This window comes from Chrysochloris asiatica, unplaced genomic scaffold (assembly GCF_000296735.1).
Source record: "Chrysochloris asiatica unplaced genomic scaffold, ChrAsi1.0 scaffold00238, whole genome shotgun sequence".
NCBI classification, from domain to species: Eukaryota; Metazoa; Chordata; class Mammalia; order Afrosoricida; family Chrysochloridae; genus Chrysochloris; species Chrysochloris asiatica.
Genome location: NW_006408756.1, coordinates 3,108,766 through 3,126,095, shown reverse-complemented (window position 1 = coordinate 3,126,095; position 17,330 = coordinate 3,108,766).

Below are 17,330 nucleotides of genomic sequence, written 5' to 3'. Positions count from 1 at the left end.
AAAATGGAGAAAAGATTAAAGTTGTCAAAGACTTAATTTTGCTTGGATTCACTATCAACACTTATGGAAGCTACAGTCAAGAAATCAAACAACATATTGCATTAGGCAAATCTGCTGCACAATATTTCTTTCAAAAAGCATTCAAGAGCTATGATGTCAGTTTGAGGACTAAGGTGCGCCTGACCCAAGCCATGGTATTTTCAATAGCCTCATATGGATGTGAAAGTTGGACAGTGAATAAGGAAGACTGTATCAGAATTGATACATTTGAGTTATAGGGTTGAAGAAAAATATCGAAAGTAGCATGGGCTTTCAGAAAAATAAGCTAATCTTTGATGGAAGAAGAATTACCAGAAAACTCCTTAGAAGCCAAGATAACGACACCTCAACTCTCATACTTCGGACATATTATCAGGAGGGACCAGTCCCTTGAGAAGAACATTGAAATGGTTAGAGTTCTGTGTCAACTTGACTAGGCCAGGATTTCCAGAGGGTTAGCAGTTGGGATGTGCTTACACCCATGGTATGAAACCTAATACAGTCATAGTTATCTCTATGATGAGTGGCTAAGAGCAGCCATGCAATAAAAGGGTGCTTCTTTGGGATTATGGCCTGTTACCAATACAATGGACACGCAGGAAGGACTCTCTCTCATGCTCTTACCTGGGAACCTGGGACTCTACAATTGTAAGCCATTTCTTTGATAATAAACTTCTTTATATATATACATAAAATGGTGGTGGTGGTAGTTATGTGCCGTGGAGTCAGAACCGACTCATAGCGACGCTGAACAGGGTTTCTGACACTGTAAATCTTTATGGGAGCAGAACGCCTCATCTTTCTCCCACGGAACAGCTGGTAGTTTCAAGCTGCTGATCTGTATATATGCAATATATATGTGTGTATATATATATAATATATATATATATATATATGTGCATGTGTGTATATATATGCATATGTGTATATATATTATATGTATATATATAATATATGTGTATGCTGTTGTTAAGTGTCAGTCGAGTCGATTCCGACCCATAGTGACCCTGTATAAGATTTCCAAGGAGCAGTTGATGAGCTTGAACCGCCAACCTTGCAGTTCAAACGGCTTTGCAGTCTAGTGCATTAACCCACAGCGCCACACCAGGACTCCTAATATATGTGTGTATTATATGTATATATATATATATATATTTTTTTTTTTTTTTCACTTATTTTGCTTCTCCAGAAAACATGGCCTACATGTGATGCCAAGAGTGAGGTCCTAGAGAAATAAAATTACAAATATGAGTTTTCTAAATTGTTTCTCAAGTCTGACTAATTTAAAAGACACTGGTCTGGTGGGGAGGCATGTCTGACTTCTACTTCATAGGCCTAGGCCTTGGGCTGATTGTGAGTTTGGTACTTTTTTCCCTTTGTGGAGTGACAGGACATCAGACATGGTCCCATTTGGCTTATGCAGTTGGCGTCAGCAGCGGGGTTCATTGCAATGGTTCCAGACTCATGGAAGTATGGGGTTTTATAAGAGAAACAACAAAAGGACACAGGATAAAAGTGGGGAGAGCAACAGCAAATGGAGTTGCCTAGAGCCAATGACATGTGGTTCAAAAGGATGGCTGATATGGGGCTGACCCTACAGGAACCCACTCTTTCAGAGGCCCAGACATATGCATAAGAATGGGGTTAGTCCAAGGCAGAAGAAAAGACCAAACTTGAATGCTTTCAAAGGTTTATAAGTGTGACTACCTTATGGATGTTGGTTTCTCCCGCCTATTGATATAAAATAACATACATGTGTGATTGGAATATGAGCAATTTTGATTAGAGAGAGCTTGTAGGCATGCCTTCAGCCTGTATTTGATTGGATTTGCATAAAGGGGAGTTAGAAGTTGCCTGGAAAAACTAAGCTTCTTCTCTTTTTTTGACATAATTATTCATGTTTATAAAAGAAAAACCTAAGAGTGTACTGATGCACTTCAAAAACCTAGGGTTCTTGCTTTAAGGCTTTGTAGAGTCTGGGGCTTTAGGTGGAGTCTTGAACCCCACTCAGAGCCTCAGAATTCATACATTTGCATTTGAAAAGAAGTACAGACCAACCCAGAACTGCTGAAGAACAGGCAATCCAGGACTGAAAGACAGCAAAGAGAAAAAGTTTAGAGTTTGGAGTTTTGTAGGCATAAAGAAAAGAAATGTGAGCCCATCAGAGAAAACCCTCTTCTAGGACTGAGCTCTGGTAGCATAGTGGTTATGAATCAGGCTGCTAACCTCAAGGTCGGCAGTTCAAAACTACCAGTCATTCTGTGGGAGAAAGATGAGGCTTTCTGCTCCCATAAAGATTTGCAGCCTCAGAAACCCTGTGTAGGGTCGCTGTGAGTTGGAACCGACTCCACGGTACTTAACAACATCAACAGGACTGAATGTTAAAGGGAACCTGTAAGATGTCTACTGTGCTTTCTGGAGACCACCTGAGTCAATAAGTGAGTAGAATTGGGGCTGAGTGTGGACATGCTCTATTGACACCAGCTGATCTTGAGATGAGAGAAAAGGGAAGGCTGGTCTGAAATTTAGGAAGCTATGTGAACTCCTAAGCCCATGGGCACTGACCTAGCCCCTGGGGACTAGGGCAGAGAGAGAGGGTGGGGGCAGCTGGTTTAAAGTGCAGGGAGGTGTGTGGGAACTCCCAAACATGAAGCTGGTACCCACTTGACCTAGATTGGATGGTTAGGGCGGAGCTGACCAGATGACAATAAAGATGTCTGAGACTCTGAGCAAATGCAAATTGCTACAATTTGTTGGACTGGACTTTTGTTTATGGATGCAGTTGCTCAAAAATCCAACCAGAATGGAAGTCTCTTCAGATCAAGGCACATACTTGTCTCCTCAGTATACTGGGTTGATAATGATGGCTTATGGGGGGGCGGGGGTGGGGGAGAGGGTTATAAAGGCATTGAATGGCAGACTTACAAGCTTTCATGGGTGGGCTCAGTTTTAGAATGAAAGGACAAAGGAGAATCCCCACTGAATAGTTTTCCTCTTTTCCAAAGGATTCTGATGACAGTGGGTGGGGGGTGATGCTGATAGGATTTTATGATTTCAGTTGTAGGTAATTGTTAACAGGATTAATTATGACTGTCACAACTGTAATTGTAGAAGATGTGTAACTAAAAGGAGGGCGTAGTTAATCTTTCATTTCAGGAACAGGTGATCCCAGGACCATCATTAAGGAAGAGCATGAGTGGAGCGTGGGATCCCTGCCTGGAAAAGCAGCGACAGCAGAGATGGTGGCAGAGGTGATGGCAGGGAGAGACAGAGCAGCTGTGGACTCCAGGCCCATGGACTGAGTAGGGCTGTGTGCCTGTAGGCAGGAGGCTGGCTTGCAGAATGTGCCCCTTGGACATTTCAATGAATATCTTTGTGTGTGTTATTTTGTACATGTGTGCATCAAATGTTTTTGCTTTATTCATTCATGACGTATACGATGTAAATGGGGCCAAGGCATTTTCAGTTATACGTGTTTTAGTTATATCATGTAAGGGGCAAGTATGACTTTATAATTGCCTTTATTTGGAGATTATGCAGATATTTTATAGGTTTCAAGTTGACACAGGTGGATTGTAATAGTTAGGGTTCTGTGTCAACTCAACTAGGCCAGGATTTCCAGAGGGTTAGCAGTTGGGATGTGCTTATTCCCATGGTGAAGAAATCTCATACAGCAATAGTTAGCTCTATGATGATCAACTATGAGTAGCCAATTAATTGAGAGGTGGGTGTGGCCTGGTCCTAATGTAATGGACACACAGGACAGGCTCTCTCTCTCTCTTCCACTAGGGACCTGGGACTCTGCAACTGTAAGCCATTTCCTTGATAATATACTTCTCTCTGTACATATACACATATATATGCATCAGTGGTTTTGCATCTCCAGAAAACCAGCCTAAGACAGGCATCATGCTTGGTAAAGTGAAGGGTCAGTGAAAAAGAGGAAGAACCCCAATTAGATGGATTGGTGGAGTAATAGCAGCATTGGGAACCAGTGTACCAATGATTGTGAGGAGGGTACAGGTCTGGGTAGAGTTTCCTTCTGCTGTGCATAGGGTCGTTATGAGTCAGAACTGACTTGGTGTCACTTAGCAACAACAACAACACGTTCTTATCATGAGCTAGATAATCAGGATAGGAATACAGAAAACAACAAAATGGTAAACTAAACACTGTAAGAACTTTTGCTAAATGGAGATAATTGTCATTAAATATACAACAAAAGTAAGTATACAATAAAATCTATCAATGACCTGCTGCTGAAACATTAAACATTCTATGTCTTAGGATGGAAAAACGAAATATTTTTAAAAGGCAAATCCCTTCTCCACCCCTTTACACACACATGCACTACTTAATTCCAACCAAATTCCTAAAGTAAGATATTTTAGGGACTTGCCACCCAGAACTTCCCCTTTTGTATTTAAATGGATGAGTTCAGCTGTCAGTGATTTGCATGAAAACTTGCTGAAAGACTGGAAATTCTTTCAGGAGCCCTGGGACTCCCCCACCAAGAGAGGATCTACCTCTAACCATTGAAAATATCTTTTGCAAAACACTAAAACAGCCAACAAACTATTTTTAAGTTTCACTGGGAAGGATATACATCAGAACAGAAAGATTTTGAAGAGAAGAAGGAGAAAGTGTCTTATCAGAGATATTCTTGTATGGTGTAGCCCACATATGTAAACGATAGGTCTAAGGAGCGCTGGCAGCATAGTGGTTACACATTGGGCTGCTAATCTCACAGTCAGCAGTTCGAAACTACCAGTTGTCCAAGGGAGAAAGATGAGGCTTTCTGCTCCCATAAAGATTTACAGCCTTGGAAACTCTGTACAGGGTCGCTATGAGTCAGAACTGACTCCATGGCACATCATCACAACAACAATGGAACAAGATTACAGTTGAGCATATAAGAATTTAGTAAATGGTTTAGTTTTCATGCCAGGTTAGTGGAGGAGCCATCATAACATAAAAGTTGATGTGCTTACATAGACACTTAAGAAAACAAAAACTCACTTAAGAAAACAAAATCTCACTTCTGAATTCAGATAAATCCAGATGCATTAAAACTTAAATAAAAATAGAAACTATAAAAATGCTGAAAGAAAATGCATGGTATCCAGTGCTGGTGGAAGGGGGTACTTTCTGAAGCACATCACCGTTGGTGGTGGTGTTGGGTACCACTGCATCAATTCCAACTCCTCAGAATCTTAGAGGACAGAGTCCACCCTGCCCCGATAGATGCTAGGGTGCCATCTGTATGGAAGATGATCTTATGGCCTTCTTCTGCAGATCTACTGGGTGGGTATGAACCACCAACCTCACGGTTGGAAGCCAAGTGCTTAACTGTTGTGCCACCAGGGAACCTTGTATGGTCTATCATGACCATGAGATCTAGAGACAGCTTAAAGAAAGCGATGCTTACCAATATCCTGAAATAGTAGACAGCAATTTAATACACCAAGTGAGTGCCAAGCTCTTCCTCTAGAATGCTGATGTTAATGATGGGTAGATTGCAAAAAGCAAGTTGAAGAGACATGTATAGAATGTGTGTATTCTTTCATTGGGGCTATGGTAATACAGTACCACAAACTGCATGGTTCAGAACAACAGAAATTTATTCTGACCCAGCCCTCAAGGCTTGAAGTCCAAAGCATCAGCTCCCTGGAAGAGTTCCCCATGGCCTCTCCCTCACTCTGGTGTTGGTAGTGGGCCCGACACGTCACTCCTGTTTCAGATTCTGTGCCAGTCTGTGTCTCTGCTCTTTTTATAAAGACACAGTCGTGTGCAGTTAGGACCCACCCTTCTCCAGTGGGACCTCTTGTCAGCTCATTTCATCACACACAGAGAATGAGATTCCCAAATAAGGTTACATGCATGGGGATTCAGACTTGAAAACATTCCCTAAAGGGATGGCATTATTCATGTGAAAACAAGCAACGAAATTATTGTGTGCATGAATGTTTGTCCACGCAGACAGTCACACTGCTATTTGTAACTCCGGGCGTTGTCCAAGAGAGTTAGCAGGGAGTGTTGGTGTTGTTAAGTGTCCTTAAATCAGTTCTGACCCATAGCGACGTTGTGGCTTCCGAAGAGCAGCTGGCAAGTTTGAACCTCCCGCATTGCTGTTCAAACCCATCTCGTGGTCCAATGCTTATCTTATAGCACCACACCAGGACTCTCTCTCTATATATATATATTAAGCCATTTCCTTGATAACATACTTCTCTCTGTACATATACACATATATATGCTTCAATGGTTTTGCATCTCTAGAAAACCAGGCCTAAGACAGACATCATGCTTGGTAAAGTGAAGAGTCAGTGAAATAAAAGGAAAACCCCAACTAAATGGATTGGCAGAGTACCAGGGTCCTTATGGGAGCCAACTCGAGGGCACTGTTAAATATACATAACATGTATATAAATGTTATTGGTGTTGAGTGTGGTCGAGTCATATATTTATATATGAATCACCACAATCATTCATTCATTTCTCCACTTACTAAATGAACTTGTACTGTGAACCATCTGTGAGCTAGACAATTCTTTCTCCTATGGAGCAAATGTTAGATTTGATCTGCTCACCTTACAGTTAACAGCCCAACATGTACTATACTATACTACCAGAGCTGGCTTGTGCTTTGTGAATCTTACAATTTTTTTAGTAAAATAAAGAGCATAAACTAAAAATGTACATTTTTGTTAAGTGCTGTTGAGTCAGTTCTGACTCATAGTGACCGTGTTTGGGGATGCCAAGGAGCAGCTGGTAGGTTTGAACCACTGACCTTGCAATTAGCAGTCCAGTGCTCATCCTACAGCACCACACCAGAAGGCCATACGTTTACACAGATGCATGATATTGTAGGAAATGAAATTATAGGCACTTTTGCTTGGATTTCAATTACCACTTCATTTAAGAGTAAAATCAAAGCCAAAGTCACACTTAAGTTTTAAGACTTCAGGTCCATTAAAATAAAAAATCCACTAGCAAGGATGACACGTCATTGCCACTCAGGCACTCAAAAGGCATGAGTCTGAAAGGGTGCGACAAACACCAGCCAGAACCACCTGCTTTGGATTTAAAGGGATGAGCCCTGGGGTCAGTGAAGGCAGGGATTCTGTGAGAAGTCACTGACACCATACTGTGAAGAAGTTCCTAGTTCACTTCTGAGTTCAGGAGCACCAAGGGCGAGGCGCTATAGAGAGTAACCAGAGAGGCCCCTCGGGGCCCACCTATGTGTGTCTTCCTGGGCTGCCCATGAAGAAACAGGCCAACAGACTCAGAGAAGGCAGGAGACCAACCCCATCCAGAACTCCCCTTTTGAATTTAAAGGGATGTGTCCATAAGCCAGTGATCTGTAGGAAAAAAGTGCCAAAAGACCAGGAATTCTGCCAGGAGCCATGGGAACTCCCCCACCAAGAAAAGGTTGGCCTCCAACCATTAAAAATGTCTTGGTCACAAAACACTACAAAATAGCTCTTCATCTACAAAATCGCCATGGCAAATATTACCCCGGTGAATTGGGTGTTTGTGTGTTTTGCTGAAAACGGTAACTTTTAGAAGATTGCTGCCTAAATAAGAGTGCTCTGGGGATCCTAATACGGAAATCAAAGGATGGTTCTGTCAACTGTGGTGCCTCTTTTAAAGAAGACAGATGTAATATTCGGTGCTGCCTCTCTGCCTCTCCTCTTCTCTCTCTCCTTTGCCCCTCTTCCCCCTCTCCCTTCCTCCTTGCTCCTCTCTCTTCTCTCCCCTCTTCCCCCTCTCTGCCCTCCTCCATCCCCCTCTCTTCCATCTTCTGTCTTCCCTCTCCTCTCCTCCTTGCTCCTCTCTCTTCTCTCCCCTCTTCCCCCTCTCTGCCCTCCTCCATCCCCCTCTCTTCCATCTTTCGTCTTCCCTCTCTCTCCCCCTCCCTGCCATTGTTTCAGTACTCAAACTGTCACAAATTTCTCAAATCTGCGCCATCAGCAGAGAGCTCCAGGCTGGGGCTCCACAGAGAGATGGTGACATATTTACATATTTTAAGGGGAAGGAATCACGAGTGTTCTCAATGGGAACAAGGCAGGACATTAGCTTTCTGAAGCCAGCATCACCTATCCCTACAGACAATCAGAGGGTCTCACAACAGCCCCCACGCCAGTCCAACAGTGAGAGGAAAACAGAAGGAAGCTGGGGCTTTGTAGAAGCCTCTTCTCTCCCAGGGCTGTCGGGGAAGGTGGAAGAAGCACCCTGGGAAACAGCTCCCAGCATCTCCACAGGGAAGGCCCAGCCCCTGTCCAGCAGAGGTGGACTGAGCCTCAGGAGACCATGACAATGTAGGACCACCATGTACACTATTAAGAGTTCTGTGTCACTGAGAAAGTTTGCCCTGAGGTCAACATAGCAGATGAGGAAACAAGGGGTGTTATCCAGGTTCCCTGGAGGCAGACCGAGCCCTTGGGCACTCTCCAGGAAATAGAATCAAGGTGACGCCCCACTATGAGCAGGACTTAGGGAGTGTGACAGCCTATCTGTTGTGTAGGAAATGCAGTTAGAAAGTCCCTTAGAAGACAGGAGGACCAGAGTTCATGTCATGTGCTGTGGGCAAGATATCAAGAGAGACCAGTCCCCAGAGATGAACATCATGTAAAGCCGAGGGTCCATGAATGTTGCAGACCTTGTAAACCTGGTCAGAAGTTCGAGGTCCACAGGGCCTGAGTGTTGCAGGCCACAGGCTTGGAGGAACTGATTCTAGCCACCTGGCAGTCATAGTAAATTGTTTTTCATCTTAGTGTTCAGTTATGTTTTACTAAATGCAGACATGAAGCCTTGATATCCACAGATATATGTAATATTTTCCTAAAAGCCAAGACTGCAAAATTCCAAACAGGCAAAGTTGTTCCCTCAGAGAATTCATTCAAAGTAAATTGGGTGGCTCCCTGGTCTCTGTTCCAAGGACAATAGGAATGCCCTCTCTAAAGTGTTTCCAGGTGCAGCCCATTCACCCAGGCACCTCTTTTCCTGAAGAACCTGGGCTGGACAGCTGACACAATGGGAATCCTCATTTTCCTCCCCCCATTTGAGACTAGGTGGTAAAAGGTATGTTAATTAAGCTTGAGAAACCAAGTTGCGGTCGTGAGATTTGAACCTGCAAAGTATGTTGTAAAGTTGCCTGAATGTCTGGAAATGTAAGATTGACAGCTGTACCTTGTCTTAGTCCCGTTTAGCTTTGTGTATAGTTCCTCTCTTAAATAAAAGGAAGGCGCAGAACGAATCCAGGTGCATTACGACTGGCAAGGCGTGTGTTACAGCATGCAGGGGGCTCAGTCTAGCATTGCAACCATACTGCCTGTTTAGCCAAGATGTTTACTATGCAGGATATTACGGCCTTCGTGGCTGAGATGTTTGCAACGCAGGATCTGCCTGATGTCAGTCCAGCATTCCCTCTGGTTTCGGGGAGCCTCTTTGTCTCTCTCTTTGTCTCTTTCTGTGTATTCTTGCTATATCTTTATTGCTGCCAGGTATCCCCTCCTCGTGAACCAAACCCCTATGTCAAGGCCAGTCCCTGGCATGTGAAAAGAAGGCCCTCAGTGAGAAGGCTGAGCAGTGGCTGTAGCAGTGGCTCAGACACAGCCAGCATTGTGAGGATGGGGCAGAACCCAGAAGTGCTCCACACTCTGCTGTAGCTGGGGTCACCAAGAGTCAGAACCGACTCCACACACTGCTGTACTCAGGTCACCGTGAGTCAGAACCGACTCCACACACTGCTGTAGTTGGGGTCACCAAGAGTCAGAATTGACTCCACAGCACCTGAGAACAATGCCTTTTTTTTAATCACGGTCACCCAGCTTATAAATGACAGCTGAAGGAGCTCAGTCCCCTGCTGCTAACCCCCCTCAGTGAAGTGGGCCCCGATTCGGCCACATGCATGGACATCCCGGGGAGCTCATATCACACCCACATGTCCCCAGCTCCTGAGCAGGTTCAGGAAGGAGGCACTGTGAGTGGACGGAGAGCGTGTATTAGTGGTGCTGGGAACTAAGTGTGTGTGGCTGACTGCAGAATGTTGTGTTTTATTCTCAGAGTCCTTGCTATCAACTGTGAAGAGCAGGGTCCCCTAGTAGCTGTCCAGGCTCTCAACCCCCAGGAGTGTCCCTAAGGGCAAAATAAGTCCCTATCTCTGAATGCCTGCTAGTCCTGAATGCTACCCTCACCCCTCCTTTCTGATGGATCAGAGGTCAGTAACTCTATAGACTAGAGTCTGGTCCCAGACACCACCCCATTCCCCATATCTCTGGCCTCAACTGTAACCACACCCCATGTACTGTTCTCTGGCCCTAATGCAATGCCACGTGCAGGTATTTCTGCCAAAAATGCAAACCCAACAGGAGAGTCAAGGACCAGTTCACAGCATGAACATGGTCCTATCACATCCAGGCCTGCTGAGTGTTCTCCCACACACCTTCTGCATGTGGCCGAGTAAATGACGGCATGGCACGAAGCCAGGACTCCTCATCTCCAAAGCAAAGCAAATGGGGATTTATGCCCAGAAGAGGCTTATCAGAAGCAGCTTTGTTGAAGTGGCAAAGCTTAAGCCCAAACCAGCAGCATGAGGAGGAGGGGTGGGGCTGGTGGCCACAGGCTAAGTGGACTTCACCCGTGAAGATGTGTTTATGATGGAGTACAGGCCACAGTGCATAGATCCCAGCGGGTTGATAGGAGATTGGATGGACATGAGCTTAGAGGATAGTCAGAGGACCACATAGTGACCAGATGGGGGCAGGGAAGAGCAACCACTTTGATCAAAGAGACCTCTTTGGTGGATACCTGGAGATGGCAAGTACCATTGCTAGCACACAGAAAACTGTAAATATCCCTGTCTTCTTTGTTCACCTTCTCTCTTCCCACCTAGACTGCCATGGACCCCCTCAAGACCCCTCAAGGTCCCTGCTGTGGCCATCACACCTAAACAACACTGCATGTGGTGGGCACAGCAACTACCTACTGAATGTGCGAGTGCGTAGACAGTGTCAATCATCTTCAGGACAAAGATCAGCTACAAAATCAAGGCAGCTTCATGGGGCTGATTCATGGGGAAATATGCATGTAAGTGTGGGCGCAGGGGACTGGCACTGATGACACTGGACCTGAGCTGCCATGTGCAATGGTGACCCTGGAGGTGCACACAGGTATGTGCTCAGCCATTGGTCAGATGGTTGGCAGTTGGAATCCACCCAGAGGAGCCTCAGAAGACAGACTTGGTGGTCTACTTACCAAAGGAATGCAGACCTATTCTGCACACGTGGGGTCTTCAGGGGTTGGAATCCGTTCGACCACCATCAATGGCAGCAAAGTGAAGCGATATGAAGACACGGAGACATGACAGAGATGGGGGAGCCCCGTCCAGCAGCAGTCGCTTTTCTTGGTCAAAAGTGCTGGCTGTGAGTCTAGAATGTCCCTTGTCCCTAACAGCCACTCCTTACACACTCAACAGCTTCCTTGAACTACCCTGCAACCATAAACCCAAGTTAAAACACCTGGTTTCCAAAGGCAGAAGGAACCTTCAGGAGAGAGCTGGCGGTGCTTTCTGGGCACACAGAGGACCCAGCAAAGCATAGTCCAGGATTGCTTCCTGGAGAAAGGAAGGCACAGCCCAGCCACAGTTGATAGGGGTCAGCCGGACTGAAGGAGTGGGCTGAGGGAGGGGTCGTTGTTACGTTAGCTGAGTCAGTGTAGATTTGCAACAACCCACGTGCAGCAAAACAGGACAGCGCCTGGTCCTGAGACACTGTTGTGAACACTGTTGGGTCTGAGCCCATTTCTGCAGCCACAGTGCCAGCCCTTCTCACTGAGGCTCTTCCTCATTTTTGCTGACCCTCTGCATTGCCACGTATGATGTCCTTGTCTAAGAACTGATCCTTCCTGATGACGTGTTCACAGCATATGAGACAAAGTCTCAGTATCCGTGTATCTAAGAAGCCTTCTCGCTGTGCACCTTCTAAGACAGGTTAGTTTGTTCTTCTGGCAGCTGTGGCTAAGGTCAAGAGCATGTTTCCCCTAAAATGACATCTTCACTTTTAGGGGCTGGTGGTGGTACTGGTGATGGTCAGTTCTGACTCACATCAGGCCTATATAGGATTTCCAAGACAGTAAATCTTCACAGAAGCAGAAAATCTTGTCTTTCTCCTGCATAGTGGGCAGTAGATTCAACTTGCTGGCCTTATGGTTAGCAGCCCAATACACAACCACTATGCTACTAGGGCATGAACAGAATTTGAGGTTCTTACAGTTGAAACTATAAGCAAGCTTGTGTAGGGAGAGGAAACTAGAAAGCTGAGTGGGCCTCAGAAAGAGAGAAAATGTTTGAGGAAAGGTGCTTTGGGAGGGTGGAGTGAAAGGCTCAGGTACCATTTAGATTCACTACACAGATCAAATGAGGGATTTCAGAGGGGAAGTCTCAACCTCTGAGAAGTACGAATCTCCCACCCCAAAATTTTCCGTTTCCTGAGAATGAACGCTGGCTGCTGTTTTCATTTCAAAACAATCACTTGACATTTTACTGGGAACGAGGTTGTTCTTCCCCCACGACTGAGTTCCCTAAAGAGTAAAACAATGCCCTTTCACTGCACGTTGCCTGGAGTCCTTCAGAAACAAGCCCATCAGTGCTGCCCGTGTAAGACACAGGCAGGGGTGACAGGTCTGTGGGCTACACATGTGATGTGTCTGCTGCAGAAGCAGGTCACAATTAGCTGGAAGCCTGGATGCCTGTCTTGCTTGAGTAGGTAAACACATCAGGTGGCCCAGGGCCAGGGGACTGGCTTCTCTCTGGGGATGAGAACATGCTGGAAGTGTCTCCTTCACCAAGACTCTGAGACGGTGGGGGGCTGGATGCTCACTGCAAGGGCACAAGGTTCTTTCTTGCTTCTAGGAGAAACTTGCAGCGTGGGGTTGGAAATTCACGTGAAATAAGAGTTCTGGGGGTATAACCCAGACCGCAGAGTGAGCTGCCTTTTCTTGGTGGGTGTGCTGATGTAAAGGACATCGTTATCCTAGTAAATCTCCATGATAGATATGTCAGAAACGCAGCTGGATGAGGAAGGGAGGGGGCAGAGAGAACCAGGACTCTCTCCTGGTGTGTGTTGAGGGCTGGCTGCACTGCCAGGTGAGATACCCAGGCAGCAAAGTCCTAGGGTAGCCATCAACCAATGACACCTGGGAGTAAGAGAAGTGAGGTGATTCTCAGAAACATTCCAAGTGTTCACCGTCTCTGCTCATTTGTGTTGACTCACTATATTACAAGCCCCTTGTGGTGGTCATCTGCTGTTGTTAGGATCAGCTGCCGCAACTCAGTATCCGATGCACAGTGGAACGAATTTCGAACTAGCCATACCATCCCCACGATCAGCTGCCAGTCATACAATTGAACCATTGTGACCCATAAGGCTTGCATTGGCTGGTTTCTAAGAGCAGATTGTCAGACATTTCATCCCAGTCTGTCTAACTCTGGAAGCTCCGATGAAATCTTTTCAGCATCCTAGCAACACAATCCTGACACACAGGTAGTGTCTATGTGAGAGATGCATTGAGCAGAAATGGAATGCTGTTGTGTACCAACTCATAGCCACCCTCTATAGGGTTTCTCAGGAGCAGCTGGTGGGTTTGAACTGCCGACCTTATGGTTAGCAGACCATAGCTTATCACCCATCCTCACACCTAGACTCTGCATGTTGTTGTTGTTAAGTGCCGTCCAGTCGGTTCCGACCCATAGCGACCCTGAACAGGGTTTCCGAGGCTGTAAATCTTTACAGAAAGGGAGCAGAAAGCCTCATCTTTCTCCCACGGAGCAGCTGGTAGTTTCGAACTGCTGAGCTTGCAGTTCGCAGCCCAATTCGTAACCACTATGCTACCAGGACTCTGTATGGAAGGTAAGAATTCTACCAGTGAAACACTATGAGGATCAAATCCACGCATATTTTGGATTTAGGAATGGCATATAGAGACATCTCTTCCCACACATAAACGCATTTGATTCACTGATGCGTCCTATTGGCTGGCAGTTTACACTTAGATATGCAGTCAAATACAGATGATTTTCAATCATTTTCCATTCTGATCTTTGAGCACTCTGCTCTATAGACCTTTCACTTGTGCCATATTATATTTTATCATCAACTTTGCAGCCAATTCTCTTTAAATTTTCACAATAAATTAAGAGGGAATAAGCATAGGCACTTGACCCCTTGGGGGTGCCATGCGAGCTGATCCGGTTGTCTGCGATTTGGTGACGCGTTTGTTAGATGGACCCAGGAGCATCCGTGGTCCATGAGCTCTGGTTTTCATTTTTAATATTACAGATTCAATGTAAGGGACTCCACGTTCTGTGTGGAGGAGAAAAACCGAATCATCATCATCTAACACATTCAAAGGGCTTTGCTTGACCTTCTATTGTGCTTTCTGAAAATGTGGTTCACGATGATGAATGAAATGTTAAAACCAATGTAAGATTTAATCCAGATTTATAGGGCAGCTTTGTTTAATTTGCCGTCTATGGCACAATTTCCTTTGCTGATAGCTTTGAGCATTCTGCATAAAGAAGGACACAGTGTCCACATTCTTCAGCTGTTTAACCAGAGCCCAGTAGTGAAATTGAACTTGTCAATATTTCATTTTCTCTAGAATGTGGGTCTATTTTCTCTTCTTTCTTCTTCCTTTCCCCAGTCTATCATGTCCTTCTGCCTTTACTTTATGGGTTCTAGTCTGGAGGATGAAAGCAGTCCTTTAGTCTGAGTGTTTGACACAACCTTGGGTATGTTCTTGGAGGAAAATGTTAAGTACTCATCAAAGGCAGGTCCCTAAAATACTCAGAGATGCCAGGGAATGAGGAGTGAGGTCCTTGCCTCAGGCTTCTTCAAGACTCTTGCCTCCTTTAGTGCACTGTATTGCTGCTAACTTCAGCTCCTTTCAAACTGTCTATGCAACAAGTCCATCTAGAATGTTCCCAGACAGAAAGCGGAGAGAGGTCATCACTCACCTGAAATCCCTTTCTTAGAAGATTGAGCCAGGGGTCTCCCTGTGGTGGGTATTCAGCTGGTCATGAGCAAAGATGTTAAAGTACAAAGGTGTGTGTGTGATTCAAAAATGGCTATAAACAAACACTGACATAGAACTTTCAGAGGCTCATGCCAGATTCAGAAGAGGACATGGAACGAGGGATATCATTACTGACGTCAGATGGATCTTGACTAAAAGCAGAGAATACGTGAAAGCTGTTTACTTGTGCTTTTTTGACTACACAAAAGCTTTCGATTGTGTGGATCATGACACGTTATAGACAGCATTGTGAGGAATGAGTATTCTCGAACACTTGACTGTGCTCATGAGGAATCTGTACGTGGACCAAGAGGCAGTTATTTGAACAGAACATGGGGACATTGAATGGTTTAAAATTAAGAAAAGTGTGTGACATGAGTGTATTCTTTCACCATACTTATTCAACCTGTATGCTGAGCAAATAATCCGAGAATCTGGGTTCTATGAAGAAAAACATGGCATCAGGATTGGAGGAAGACTCACTAACAACCTGCGATATGCAGATGATACAACCTTGCTTGCTGAAAGTGAAGAGAACTTAAAATACATATTGAGAAAGATCAAAGACCACAGTCTGTAGTATGGATTGAATCTCAATGTAAAGAAAACAAAAAAATCCTCACCACTGGACCAATAATCAACATTCTTATCAACGGAGAAAAGATTGAAATTGTCAAAGACTTCATTCTTCTTGGATTAACTATCACCACTCATGGAAGCAACAGTCAAGAAATCAAATGAAGGAACAAGCAAGATGGCAGAGAGGGTGGAAGTGCAGTGAGGCACTCCATCAGCAACAACACAGAATACTGGACCAAGCAGGCTCAGGTGATGGTGCCAGAACTCTAAACCACATATAAAGTAATATTTAGAAGGTTGGAAGTCTTACACCCAGTGGAATTTGTAGCAGAAGCAAGAAATCCATTGCTTTCTAATCCAAGGCACTCAGCTGCTCCCAGAGCTGTCATCTTGGACGAGACCAAACAGGGGAAGGATCAGAGCAGCCATAGATGCCTAACAGAACCACAGAGATAAAGATGTGGATATTATTTTTTTTTAACCTGTTTATTGGCCTCTCACTGTCTGTGCACCTCCATTCTGGTGACTAGAGGGGATGCTTAAGCAAGTGGACTCCCCACACCCACCCCTGGAAGGTTCTATTACGCATGTGCACAAATCTCTTCAAAATTTAAAGGGACAGTTTCCACTTAAAACCAAATGGCAGTGCACAATGGCCACAGCCAGTCCTGAACTGTTTCTCACTAGGAAAAAGGCCTAAACAGGGGTTGTGGAGCAGGACAGGCAGACTAAAAAGGAAACAGGCTGAAAATTAAATCCTGCTTTACATCATAACGACCTTGAAATTTTTCAGGAAGAAGAGAGAAAAGGGAAGCCCATCTCCTGATCACATCTACCAAGAGGCAATCAGAAAGCATAAAAAATACCATAACACACACCCATCTAAGTTCAGCTAACCTATATGCGCCAAAACCAGAAACAGATGACCGTATCAGCACATGTCCAGAAACGAGATAAAGTTACTGAGACAAATGAGCTGGAGGTAGACCTATGCTCCATACCGGAAAGAGAGCAGGCTTTGGAAATGCCTAAGAAGGATGATTATAATATGTATCAAAACACTTTACAATGGAGTGGAGAAAAATAAGGAAGAAGTCAGGAAAGCACTACAGGAACAATCAAATAAGATAGATTTAGCCTTGGAAACAATTCAAAACCTAAGAGGTCCAAATGATTAATACTAGAATATCAGAAATGGACAATACACTGAAAGGGCAAAGGAGTAGAATTGAAGAGCTGGAAGGCAGAACTAGTGAGCTGGAAGAGAAATCTCTCAATACCAAGATAGAAGAACAGACAGAAAAAAAGGTTTAAAAAAAATCTGAAGAAGGTCTAAGGTTCATGCTGGATAACATGAAGAGGAAAAACTTAAGAATTATCAGCATTCCAGAACAAGAAGAATCACACAAGTCCACAAAAGAGATAGTTGAAGAACTTCTGGAAGAAAATTTCCCTAACATCCTGAAAAGTGAAAAGGTAAGCATCCAAGGAGCTCAATGAACCCCAGGAAGGATAGACCCTAAAAGGAAAACACCAAGACATATAATAATCAAGCTCTCCAAAATCAAAGATAAGGACAGAATCCTGAAAGCAGCTAGGGAAATAGAAGTATAACATACAAAGGCAAGCAAATCAGA